Here is a 12,320-nt window from a genome sequence, read left to right as displayed (position 1 = left end):
ACAAACGTGCTGTGACGTAAGCTTTCCATAATGGGTGCGTTCGTTTAGCTCCCCTGGGTCGACCCCGTCGTGTGGCGTTTTTTCCTTTCCAAGGAACAAGTGCTCATGATTTATTCGGTACCTTATGGGGACCAAGGGCAAAACAAAAAGGATTCTTATAGTAATAATAATAACTAGACATCAAGTGTTTGTGAACAAACACAGAGCTGTTCCGTTTTTAATTTTCAATGTTCTATTTTCAATTTTCAATGTTTGAAAAGAAACTGAAGATCGGTTGCATGGTTCTTGAGATATGGTCCCACTTCCGGTTGACCCGGAAGTAAAGGTCAATTTGGGGTCAAGGTAATCCAAGTTCAATCTTTAGAGCTCAAAGGGTATATAACTGAAAAGAACTTGAACATTGGTTGTGCAGTTCTTGAGATAAGGTCCCACTTCCGGTTGACCCGGAAATAAAGGTCAACATGGGGTCATACCTACCCGATGCGATTGTCCAATGCCAAAGGAGCCCATAACTGAAAAAAGTCTGAAAATCGGTTGGGTTGTTTTTGAGATAAGGTCCAACTTCCGGTTGACCCGGAAATAAAGGTCAGCATTGGGGTCTTAGTTTTCAAAGTTAATATTTAATGCCTAAGTAGTCTATAACTGAAAAAAGTTTGAAAATCGGTTGTGTAGTTCTTGAGAAATGGTCCCACTTCCGGTTGACCCAAAAGAAGAGGTCAAAATGGGGTCACGGATTTTCCCCAACAAAATTTAATGCCTTAGGAATCTATAACTAAAGAAAAAAATTAAATCGGTTGTGTTAACAGTCTGTTAAACGGCCGTGTAATTCTTGAGATTATGGTGCTACAAAGATTTCCCAATTAAATATGCAAATATGGGTCACGTGCTTAATTAATTACGAATTAAAAAAAAAATTGGTTGGTGGTTTGATGTTTGATCTAGACTAAGGGAAATAGGTTCACAAAAGAATTAAAAATATATATGAATGTATATTATTTTAATACATTATTACAAATATTATTAGGGTTAAACAGACAAACAGTAATTGGGAGAGCAGCATTTAAAAAAGTAAAAAACGGTGGACAAAAAATTAAACCAGTCTTTTTTGTTTTTGCTTTTAGATCTGTTGTTGGATTATCTCAGAAAACTGTTACTCTGTGAGTTTGAAGGTGTAGACACACTCCTGCAACAGCTTGCTGTAAGTAGCCACTAGATTGTTTTTCTTGTCTGACAAACATTATTATACAAATATTGACTGCTTCGAGTACTATGGTGGAAACTACGACTCCCGAGAAGATCTGGCAATGAGGTACGTCTATTCCGCCCAAGGGACTTTGAGTGACCAGAAGAGGGGCCTATTTCTTGAGGCCGAAGGCTGAGGCAAACAGGTCCCTGTTATGGTCACTCACAGGCCTGAAGGGGAATATACGTACACTAGTTACAGAATGATGCCAGTCAATATGTGTTTTATAACACCTCAATCTTAAATGAGGTGCAGCTTAGGGAAAATGGAACGGTCCGGGATCAACAAGGGAGTCAGAGTTTTAATCTGCAATAGCATGAGTAAAAGCAGTCAATATTTGTTGTATAACATCCTGAAACATGTAACGTTCGTACGCGCATTTCGGATACACAGATGCGTAACTGATTTGGTTCGAGGTGAGTTAAAAAGATGTCTAGATTCTGCGCGCACCATGTAATAGTCGACTATTACATGGCAAACGACTACCACATGACCTCCAGGTTTCTAGTAAAACTAAGACGTATCATGTCATTAGCTTTAAAAGCACTGGACACCTTTGGTAATTGTCAAAGATTAGGGGATCTCAACATACCATAAAATAACAAGCTTGTGAAAATTTGAACTCAGTTGGTTTTTGAAATTGCTTGCGACCCAGTATGCTAACAATTATTTTCAGTAATTACCAATAGCGTCCAGTGCCTTTAAGTTGATGGTTTAAATGAACATAAGTCAAGGTACACCCAAAACTAACAGTACTCCTATGTTGTTCAAAGGAGCTCTGGTGTAGTTTTAGCGTACACCAATCTCTGCAACTGACTACACTTAAACTACACCAACTTGGCACCAAATTGGCCCTAGACATGCTAGAGTTGGGCTAGGGCAATGAAATTGATCCTAGCATTCAGTGAAGAGTTCTTTGATATAAGTAGAGATAGTTCAAGGAGAAGGCTCATACAAGACTCAAAGTAAACCATTGACCTTTTGCTCTAATGTCACATGCGGATTATGTGTTCCACTTTAAAGGGAAATTCTATAGTCTCCTGTGAGAGAAATTTTTCTAAATCTTTAGTGTTTTAAAATGTTTGTCAAGGGTAGTCAAAAAACAGGTGGACACTTCATCCCCATTATTTTAACCACATGTTGGATGATGTATGCAAGGTCTAAATCTATTCAAACTGGCTTATGGTGAAAACTTACAAACGCCTAGAATAACTTCAGAGTATACTTTTTGTGTGTGGTCAGTTGACCGATTGATGTGGTCTACTTTGATCCAGAAAATCTGTTGTGCTGTATACACAGGCAGGCACCTAACCAGCTATGCTTCGATCCCCTTATACAAATAGGAACCAAATGTACTGGAATTCAGGTTAGAAATCTCCCTTTTTGCGGGGATTATTGTGTACATGTAGCTCAGGATTCCAGACCTTTTGCCCTTTTGTTACCTTTTTGTTTTATATTTCTCTTCGCTATTAATTTTGTTTGTTTGAAATTATTACTCTTGCAGTACTTTGAGAACATCTTCAAGATGGCTCACAAATTCACGACAAAGCTGGCAATGGATTGCCTCCACTACGGAAGAGACTGAAAGAGAAAAGGCGAGGGTGTGCAACTCCAGGAATGTGCCCCACTGCTACAACTTGAGGATGAGGCCACCACGCAAGTCTATGTCAGATTCGCGACACTTCACTCAAGCGAACACTTTCATAGCCCAAAGTGCCCAATCTTGAATTGCCTCGCATGCTTAAAGGCACTGGACACCTTTGGTAATTGCCAAAGACCAGGAGTCGATTTCACAAAGAGTTAGGCCTCATCTTATCTCGAGTTAGGACGAGTACTTAGGATTAATCTTAAGGTCCGCATATTACAGTTGGGACTCGTCCTAAGTCCCTAAGATTAGTCTTAAGTTAGGAAGAGTTTTGTGAAATCGATGGCAGGCTTCTCACTTGGTAAATCTCAGCAATATGCACAAAACAACAAACCTGTGAAAATTTGTACACTCGAATTGGTCGTTGAAGTTGCGAGATAAAACACCCTTGTCACACAAAAATGTGTACTTTCAGATGCTTCATATCGTGACCACAAAACCTAACTTCTCACACTGTTTTACACTATCAACAGCTCTCCATTGCTCGTTACCAAGTGATTTTTTATGCTCACAATTATTTTGAGTAAAATTACCAATAGTGTCCAGTGCCTCTAATGTGTATATGACAGATTGCTTGTGGATTGGGTATTTTGTGCTTTAGATGGTGCTTTAGAAGGTGCTTGAATGCTAAGAAAAGAATACTACATGGTTGGAAAGATGTTTCCAGTTTAGAAAATTATGATCCACACAAATGTACCTGGAAATTGTTTGGTTCTACTTTTATCATCTTGAACTAACACAGTCTGCCATTTTGATGAAGCAAACTCTTGACTCCTCAAAATGGCGGATCATTTTAGTTCACAAAGTAAATAGAAAACCTCACAGTTTTGAGGCACATTAGTGTAAATAATTAAACGCCACTTTTCAACCCTAAAAAAGGTTTTGATGAAATCGTTGATTGTGATTGAAATTGTTGTAAATTTTAGATGAGATGAATTTTCAATAACAAGGTTTGATAGCGAGTAGGCCTACCAAGCCTGTCATTATAATGTTGAATTACCTCACATGCCTAAAGGGACATGTTGCTTTGAGTTGCGTTTTGTTGTTGTTTTAGAAAGTGCTTTTGCTATGAAATGGATGTGGTTGGAAAGATGTTTCAAAATTAGAAAAATAACGAACCGCACAAATGTTCCTGAAAATTGTTTGGTTTCCCTATTACCCTCTTGAACTAACACTAACTGCCATTTTGTTGAAGCAAATTATTTTTTTACTCTACAAAATGTCAGACCATTTTAGTTCACAAAGTAAAAGGAAACACAGTTTTGAGGCACATCAGTGTAAATAATTATACACTACTTTTCTACTGTGACTTTTGCAATGTTTTTAATAAACCAACATAAAAAAAAAAAACTATAAAAACAACTGCATGTGTTCATTAACTTGGGCCGATTTCACAAATTTTGCAAATCAATACTAGTAAGTTAAAAGTGTGATGTAACAATGTAAATAACTATGGTGATACTGAACAATTTTCTTACGACGGATTTTATTGCTTTGTGAAATCGACGACCCTAGGTTCATGTCATAACAAAAGCTTCCATAGTCCAAAGCGCCACATCTAAAAGCATTATGTGTTTCTTTAAGAAGGTTTTCCATGAAATCAATGATTGTGATTGTGATTGAAATGTGAGATGTGATGAATTTTCAACAAGGTTTGATAATGAGTACTGAGCCTGACTTGTTCATGTTGAATTACCCCACATGCCGAAAGGGATAAGTTAATATTGCATTGGATATGTTTGACTTAAAAAATGCTTGCTTTGAAATGGATATGGTTGAAAAGATGTTTCAAAATTTGAAAATAATTATACACCTGGAAATTGTTTGGTTTTCCTTTTACCCTATTGAACTAACACGATCTGCCATTTTGTTGAAACAAATTTTTGATCCCACAAAATAGCAGACCATTTCAGTTCACTAAGTTAAATGAAAAACACACAGTTTTGAGGCACATTAATAGAAATAGTTATACATGCTACTTTTAAAGATTGATGTCTTATCAAACGCTTTCATAGTCCCCAAAGTGCCAAATCTAAAAGCACAGTGTCTCTTAAAGAAGGTTTATGAACTCTTTGATTGTGATTGAAATTGTTGAATTTTGAGATGTGATGAATTTTCATCAGTAAGGTTTTATAACGAGTACTGAGCCCTGACTTTTGTTGAATTACATCTAGTGATTGGACATTTTTTGCTTCAAAATGTGCTTGTTATTATGAATTATAGTTTGAAAGATGTTTCAAAATAAAAACAAATGATCAACACAATTATACCTGTAAATATTGTGTAGTCCTTTTTACCCTCTAAACAACCTGCTATTTTGTTGAAGTATATTTTTAACCCCCACAAAATGGCGTACTAGTTTAACATCACAACGTCCCTTGTCCGCTATCAAAAGCACATTCCCAAGGTTGTATGAACTTAAACTTCACATAATATTCATTAGAAGAGGAAACCATTAAAGTTCTGTTATGGGTGCCAATCTGTTTTGAAAGATAGGAGGGGGAGGGGACATCGTTAGTCATAACATTTACGGCGTGGTTTAAACATAAGTATAGGGAGATTACACATGAGTTAACAAAACTGGGGGAACATCCCCCTCCCCAGGATTGATGCCAGTGACGGGACACAGAGTTTGGTCTTACCACAGACATAAAGATTCTTTATGTCTGTGGGTCTTACAAAGTGCAAAACTTTAGCCTTGGGATGGGTTTGTCTTTTAAGGGGATGTGTAAATCTGTCAACATTGAAGTATTCGGGTAAGAAGCCTTTACGGCGTTGGGTCCGGGCTCGCTTAGGGACCCGGGCAAATTTTGCATTTCAGATGCTCTGTGGTGCAGTGCAATCTTAGGCCAATTTCTAGGGGGACATTTGATATAGTGCCCTCGCCCTTCAGAAGTTGGGGGGGGGGGACACACACATTGACATTTATTCTTTTAGATGCTTAACTTTTTTATCTACTGCCTTCCCGAACGAATATGCACGATTGTCATATATGATGAGGAATTAGTTTGGGGTTCAGCAGAAATTATTGCTTGGCAAATTTCTTTGCTAAGCACAAATATACTTGTAGGAAACCAGTCGTTACATTGTAAACTCTAAGGACTTTTGGCCGGCACTGAGTTTCTGCTAAGCAATATTTATCTGTGCTTAGAACATAGTTTGTGCATGAATTTGTGCTTGCATCAGGCTTCATGAAATCGGGCCCTGCTTGAAGCCCCTTGTGCCCAAGCCGTGGTTGTAGGTGTGACAAAGGGACACTGACTGCCACTAAGCCTGATCCACTCACACTTGGGATTAATACAAGTTTAATAACTTAAAAGCTAACTTTTGTAACATATCAAGTTAACTACTAAAATTGTTAATGCACTGTGTAACTATTATTTCTGAGCTAACAGTCTTAGTTTGATTCTCAAAAAGTAAAACAATCATGATTAATTTTAACATTAGTATGCCGTACCCCGGTGTCGGATGCAATTGTGTCCGCCATGCAATACTGTCCGCTCCGGACACTTTTGCATATGCAATCGTGTCCGGGGCTACGGTTTTGCACGTGGGCGGACACAAATGCATATGCAAATGTGTCCGGGCGGACACAATTGCGTTATGCAGCAGCGTCCGGGCGGACACGATTGCATATGCAAAACCGTCCGTCCGGAGGACATTATTGCGTATGCAATAATGTCCTCCGGATATTGCATAGAGGACATAATATTGCATGCTACACCGGCAATGAACTAAACAATGCGACTCTGCAGCTCTACTACATCCACAATCTCGGGTGCAGATTTTCAGAACCTATTGAACTCTAAGATATTGGCGCCTGGTTACATTATTCCTTATCTTAAAACACTATCGATCTACTTACAAAGGTGGTTCTTGAAAATTGATTGATAAACTTCCTAATACTGTGTTCTTATTGTGCACTCTACCTGGGCGTTAAATAATTAACATTGAATATAAAGATAAATTAATACCATTCATACCTCAACGAAAAGAGTAAACAATAGAAAGAACAGGTGACCAGCCAAAGCAGTGTGCGTGTTGAGGTTAATGTGATTCTCGATTCCTGCCGATTTTGATAGCTAGGACTGCAGCTGAAAATTTTAAAGGGAAGGTACACGTTTGCGTAATTACTCAAAACAAATATTAACTTACAAACTGACTTGGTAACGAGCATTGGAGAGCTGTCGACAGTATAAAAAATTGTGAGAAATAGCTCCCTCTGAAGTAGCATAGATTTCGAGAAAGAGGTAATTTCCCACTAAAATAATAAAATACTTCTAGCCAGAAGTCTTTTATTCCTACTGAAAGCACACAAATTCGTCCAACAAGTGTGTTTTTTCTCTCATCATTTTCTTGCATCTTCGATGACCAATTGAGCTCAAATTTTCACAGGCATGTTATTTTATGATTTTGGGACACACCAAGTGAGAAGACAGGTCGTTGACGATTACCAAACGTGTACCTTCCCTTTAAGGTTGCAATGCTCCCGAGTTTTTTTGTTTGTTTTTGTTTGTATTTTTTTTAAGACTATTCCCCCCCCCTTTTTAACTATAGCTCAATAAGTCTAAAAAAATTGCGGAAAATCAGTCAGAAACAGACAGTTAAGCAACCTTTTTTCTACGACACCACTTCAGAAAATACGAAAATCGCACCAGATAAAAACGAACGAACATGCGTCTGCTTCAGTCTGAAGTCTCAAACATGTTGCAATGTAAATGTTGGTTCATTATGTCCGTTTCAATGTGTTTGACAACACCTTTGTTTAACTGGTGTTCAATTGCGCTGATGATCAGCTAAACATGGTTTTCACTCACTGATATTCATAGTAGACGCAGTTCTCCTTCAAGTACTTGTCAGCATCAACCTGGGAGATGGTGACGTTGTTGAGTTGGCACATCTTCCCAGACAGGTTGAAGGAGTGGCAGTTGGGATCCTTGGAGCAAGCCAGGCAGCACTGTATGGGGTCTTGGATGTAGGTTTCCTTGAAGGTGTGGCCGAGCAGACAGTAGGGTGTGGCTTGATGATCTGAATCCTTGATGTTGACAGCGAAGCAGCGAATATGACCAGGGCAGATGTTCCTCTCACATAGAAAAAGTTTTTCCTGACTACATTTTGGGTTACCCCAATAGCCACTGGAACTCCTTATAGTTAAACATGTGTTGTTGGCGTGTTCTTTATTCGGGTCCAAGTTCTGGTACTCATTCTGGTCATCATTGTAACATTTTAACTGTCCAGGAACCTCTATGCCACAAGTGCAACCCAACCACATGTTTAATTTCTTGACTTATTTCTTCAGAATGTCCTTGTGTAATTTCCAAATGAAATCGTTTTCGGTTTTTGAGTTTGGTACAGCCAGGTCACTTCAAGCATCAAGGCATACCTGACGAGCTTGAGTCCAGTTGAGTGGTGTATCAGTGACCATCATGTAGCATGACTGACCAAACTGCCTCCAACCACAGGGACAGCCAAGGGAGCGAATTGCTCTGACCACCGATTGACCGACAATCATCAGAAGAAATCCACTCATCAAAATACAGGCTTGTTTGAGATTCATGGTTGGAAAATAATTTCAAGGCCTTTTCTCCTGAACACAAAATTAAATTATAGGTCAATCGCCGATGAATTTAAGATTTGGAGTGAAACATACATGTCTTTATTTTGGGAATTATTAACTGACGTAATTCCAGTAGATTTTAATTCACCAGTGAGTCCAGCACACGATCGCATCGTTCGTGATGCAAATTATGGGATATAAACCTAGCTCTGGCAGTTGTATCGACCAGACTTTGGAAAGAGCAGAATGAAATCGTGTAACTTATATTTTAAGCTCCTCCCTCACGCTAGTCTTTTGTCATGTTATTATCAGTGTTGGCACTGATGAAGCCATAGACTTGATTCAAGTCTTAGATCGCGGTTATTTTTCTACATCTCAACCACGAAAACGCTCCCACATTATTAGCTATCACGCGCCCTAACTCGTAGGATAAAATGACGAAGAAATATCACAAGAGGGCGTTGTTTGTAGCGGCTTTCAGGACGACTAAAAAGCCACAATCGAAGACTTGGAACCAAGTCTAATGAAGCCAGAGCGCCTTGAGACAGGGGCATTCTTGCTCCCCCATGAGAAGGAAAATAAATGTCAAAATTAATGGTTCGATATTAATTGTGTTACCCCTCTCCCAAGTATGTCCTTAACCCCCCCCCCCCCCCAATCCTGCTTCTCTCTCCACAATGATTGGTTCGATATTTTGGTTCTGCCCTCTCCTTATTATGTCCTTACCCCCTGTCTACCTGCTTCTCTCTCCACAAAATAAAACCGTCTGGTTACCCCACTGCTTATGACTGCTTATAGCAACACACCCTCACTAATGTCAATACTCCCCAACACTCTTGTGACAAGCCCCCCCCCCCCCCTTACAGGAACACCACTCTATAATATGTAAGAAACAAGTCAAGTTAGTAAATTTTTCATTTGAAATCGTTTTAGCTAAATGCAACACATCTGGTTATCAGTGGAGCTAATTAATTTGTGCGAAGTGGGCGGGACTTGCAGTGGAACTACATGTACGTCACACTTGGGAAAGTATGTGCGTTAGTATTATTATTTTTTGCGAAGATGCCGCCAATCCAGTAGGCCTGGATTTTAATAATCTATAGTCAATCCATCCAACGCGCAACTATACATGGCCCAATTTTTATAAAGCTGCTGAAGCAGAAAGTATTGTTTACAAGTCTTCATGCTTAGCACAAATTAGCAGGATACCAGTCAGAAATTAATGGTACATGTGACATGGTATTTTGGCTGGTAACCTTATTCTGGTAAGCATGATTTGGTTGTGTGCTGAGCTACTTTTTGTGCTCTATGAAATTGGGCTGCTGTCGTGAGAGAAATGATAAAGACCTTGATGCTTCTCTCAACAAAAGATTTGGCTCTTGCGTCGATTAGAGCTTGGATAAAGCAGAACGGTATCGTGTTGGTTATAGTTAACTTCTGAAATTATTTTGCTGTAGATATAATTCGTTGTTTTTTTCTCACGTGGCGTGAACAAAAAATTACCCACCTGAATTTTTGAGGGTTGAATTTATGCACCTTGAAGCCATTAGCTCTAAATGGAGGAAGCAGATTTGTATTACGAAAAGAACAGTTTGGGCCACCTTTTTTATTGGGAAATAAAAATTATTCGACTAAAAGTTGTTCAAAAGTGGTTCGACCCAGTGTTCCTGGCTGTGGCTGCTGAATGCACCGTAGCACCTTGTAAACCATAATAAGGTGCTACATTGGGTCTCAGAATTCATCACTGCAATTACCTTTCTTTCTGAAAGTTTGTATGCTCAGCGCCTTGAGTACCTTGTTTGGTAGAAGCAGTGGACACTATTGGACTTACTCAAAATAATTATTAGCACAAAACCTTTCTTGGTGACAAGTAATGGGAGAGGTTGGTGGTATAAAACATTGTGAGAAACAGTGCCATAGTTTTCGAGAGAGAATTATTTTTCCACGAATTTGATTTCGAGACCTCAAGTTTAGAACTTGAGGTCTCGAAATCAACCATCTAAACGCACACAACTTCGTGTGACAAGGGTGTATTTCTTCTTTCATTATTATCTCGCAACTTTGATGACCGATTGAGCTCAAATTTTCACAGGTTTGTTATTTTATGCATATGTTGAGATACACCAACTGTGAAGGCTAGTCTTTGACAATTACCAATAGTGTCCACTGCCTTTAAATTATAAGACTTCAATATTATTCTTGTATATACTGCTGTGACCGGTTTCCTGCTTATACACTATTGGTAATTGGTCAAGGAATAGCCTTCACAGTTGGCGTGTCTCAACATAAGCACAAAATAACAAACATGTGAAAATTAGAGCTCAAATCGGTCATCGAACTTGCGAGATAATAATGAAAGAAAAAACACCCTTGTCACACGAAGATGTGTGCGTTTAGATGGTTGATTTCGAGACCTCAAGTTCCAAATCTGAGGTCTCGAAATCAAATTCGTGTTGAATAACTGCTTTCTCGAAAACTATGGCACTTCAGAGGACGCCGTTTCTCACAATGTTTTATACCATCAACCTCTCCTCATTACTCGTCACCAAGAAAGGTTTTATGCTAATAATTATTTCGAGTAATTACCAATAGTGTCCACTGTCTGTTGTTTATTTTTCATAGTGTTTTTGTTTCATGTCTGATTGTTTGAATCAAGGTTGTGTGGCAGGAGAATACTTCTGATAGCGCCCTCTTTTGAATCATCATCCAGAATCAACGGCGGAAACACAAACCCAGTCGACATCAAATACACGTTATAAAATCACGCCCGCTCAGAAAAATGAGGTCAGACAACAACCAGACAACAGCTTCCTTGGATTCAAGATGGCAGCTTTCAGTTGCACGAAAACAACTTCGAAACGGGTATTTTCTCGACAGTATAAACTTTCTTAAAGGCAACATTTTGTTATTTCGTCCTCTTTCCATAAAGATGTAACTAAACAAAACGGTAAGTTTATATATAGCTGAACTTGCAATTTCTAAACATTATTATATTATTACTAGTTTAAAAGTTTAGGCCCTAAATTAGGGCTATCAATTATAGTATACTTTTACTTTCTTTAGGTAGGTTAACACTACTTCTAGAAACTATAAGGCTCCCCTGTGAGCGAGCCTTATAGTTTCTAGAAGTAGGTTAACAGTAGCAGGTTAAGTGTACTTGGTGGAATAGTCTGGAGTTGGACGTTGTCTGACTCTGATTGTTGTGAAGTTGTTCAACCATGGTTCAACATGTTCAATTGTTGGGTGGTGCGGTGGTAGACAATTAATTAAAGGTTTGATTTTTTCATGGTCATTGAGGATTCTTCCTCCATGATTGATTGAACTGAATAGAAAAAAAAAGAGCAACAACAATATGCCACCGCCAAAGTAAACCACAGAGAGTGTCATTAGCCAATAATACATTACAGTTTAAAGTCTGTCTGTAGATTGTGGGTGTATTGTGTGGGCATCATTGACATTCAACACCCGTTTGACCAGTTCCGGATCATTGACCACATAATTAAACTACTTGTCATGCTTGTCATACTCACATTACCAATTTATGTTGTTAATTATATCATCCAATAAACCAACAAACCCAAAATAAGGTGCTGATCATCCTCAAAAAATAATATAAGGCAATTTTTCTAAAGTTTGTCTGCGAAAATGATCATTTAAAAAAAAAACATTATTGAAAACGCTAAATTGTCTAACCTTTTCAAATTTCAGGACGAAAAACATTTATTTCAAATGTTAAAAACAGGTACAAAATGCTAGTTTTACTACAGATAAAAAATGAGCAGACTTTGTCTTTTTTTTTTTTTATGAGATAAAATTAATGAAATTATTTGTTGTGAGGCACCGTTCCTTTGACCAGTTCCGGATCACTCAATGGT

The sequence above is a fragment of the Asterias rubens genome, chromosome 18 (genome assembly GCF_902459465.1).
Source record: "Asterias rubens chromosome 18, eAstRub1.3, whole genome shotgun sequence".
In the NCBI taxonomy this organism is placed as follows: domain Eukaryota; kingdom Metazoa; phylum Echinodermata; class Asteroidea; order Forcipulatida; family Asteriidae; genus Asterias; species Asterias rubens.
This window is presented reverse-complemented; position numbering follows the sequence as displayed.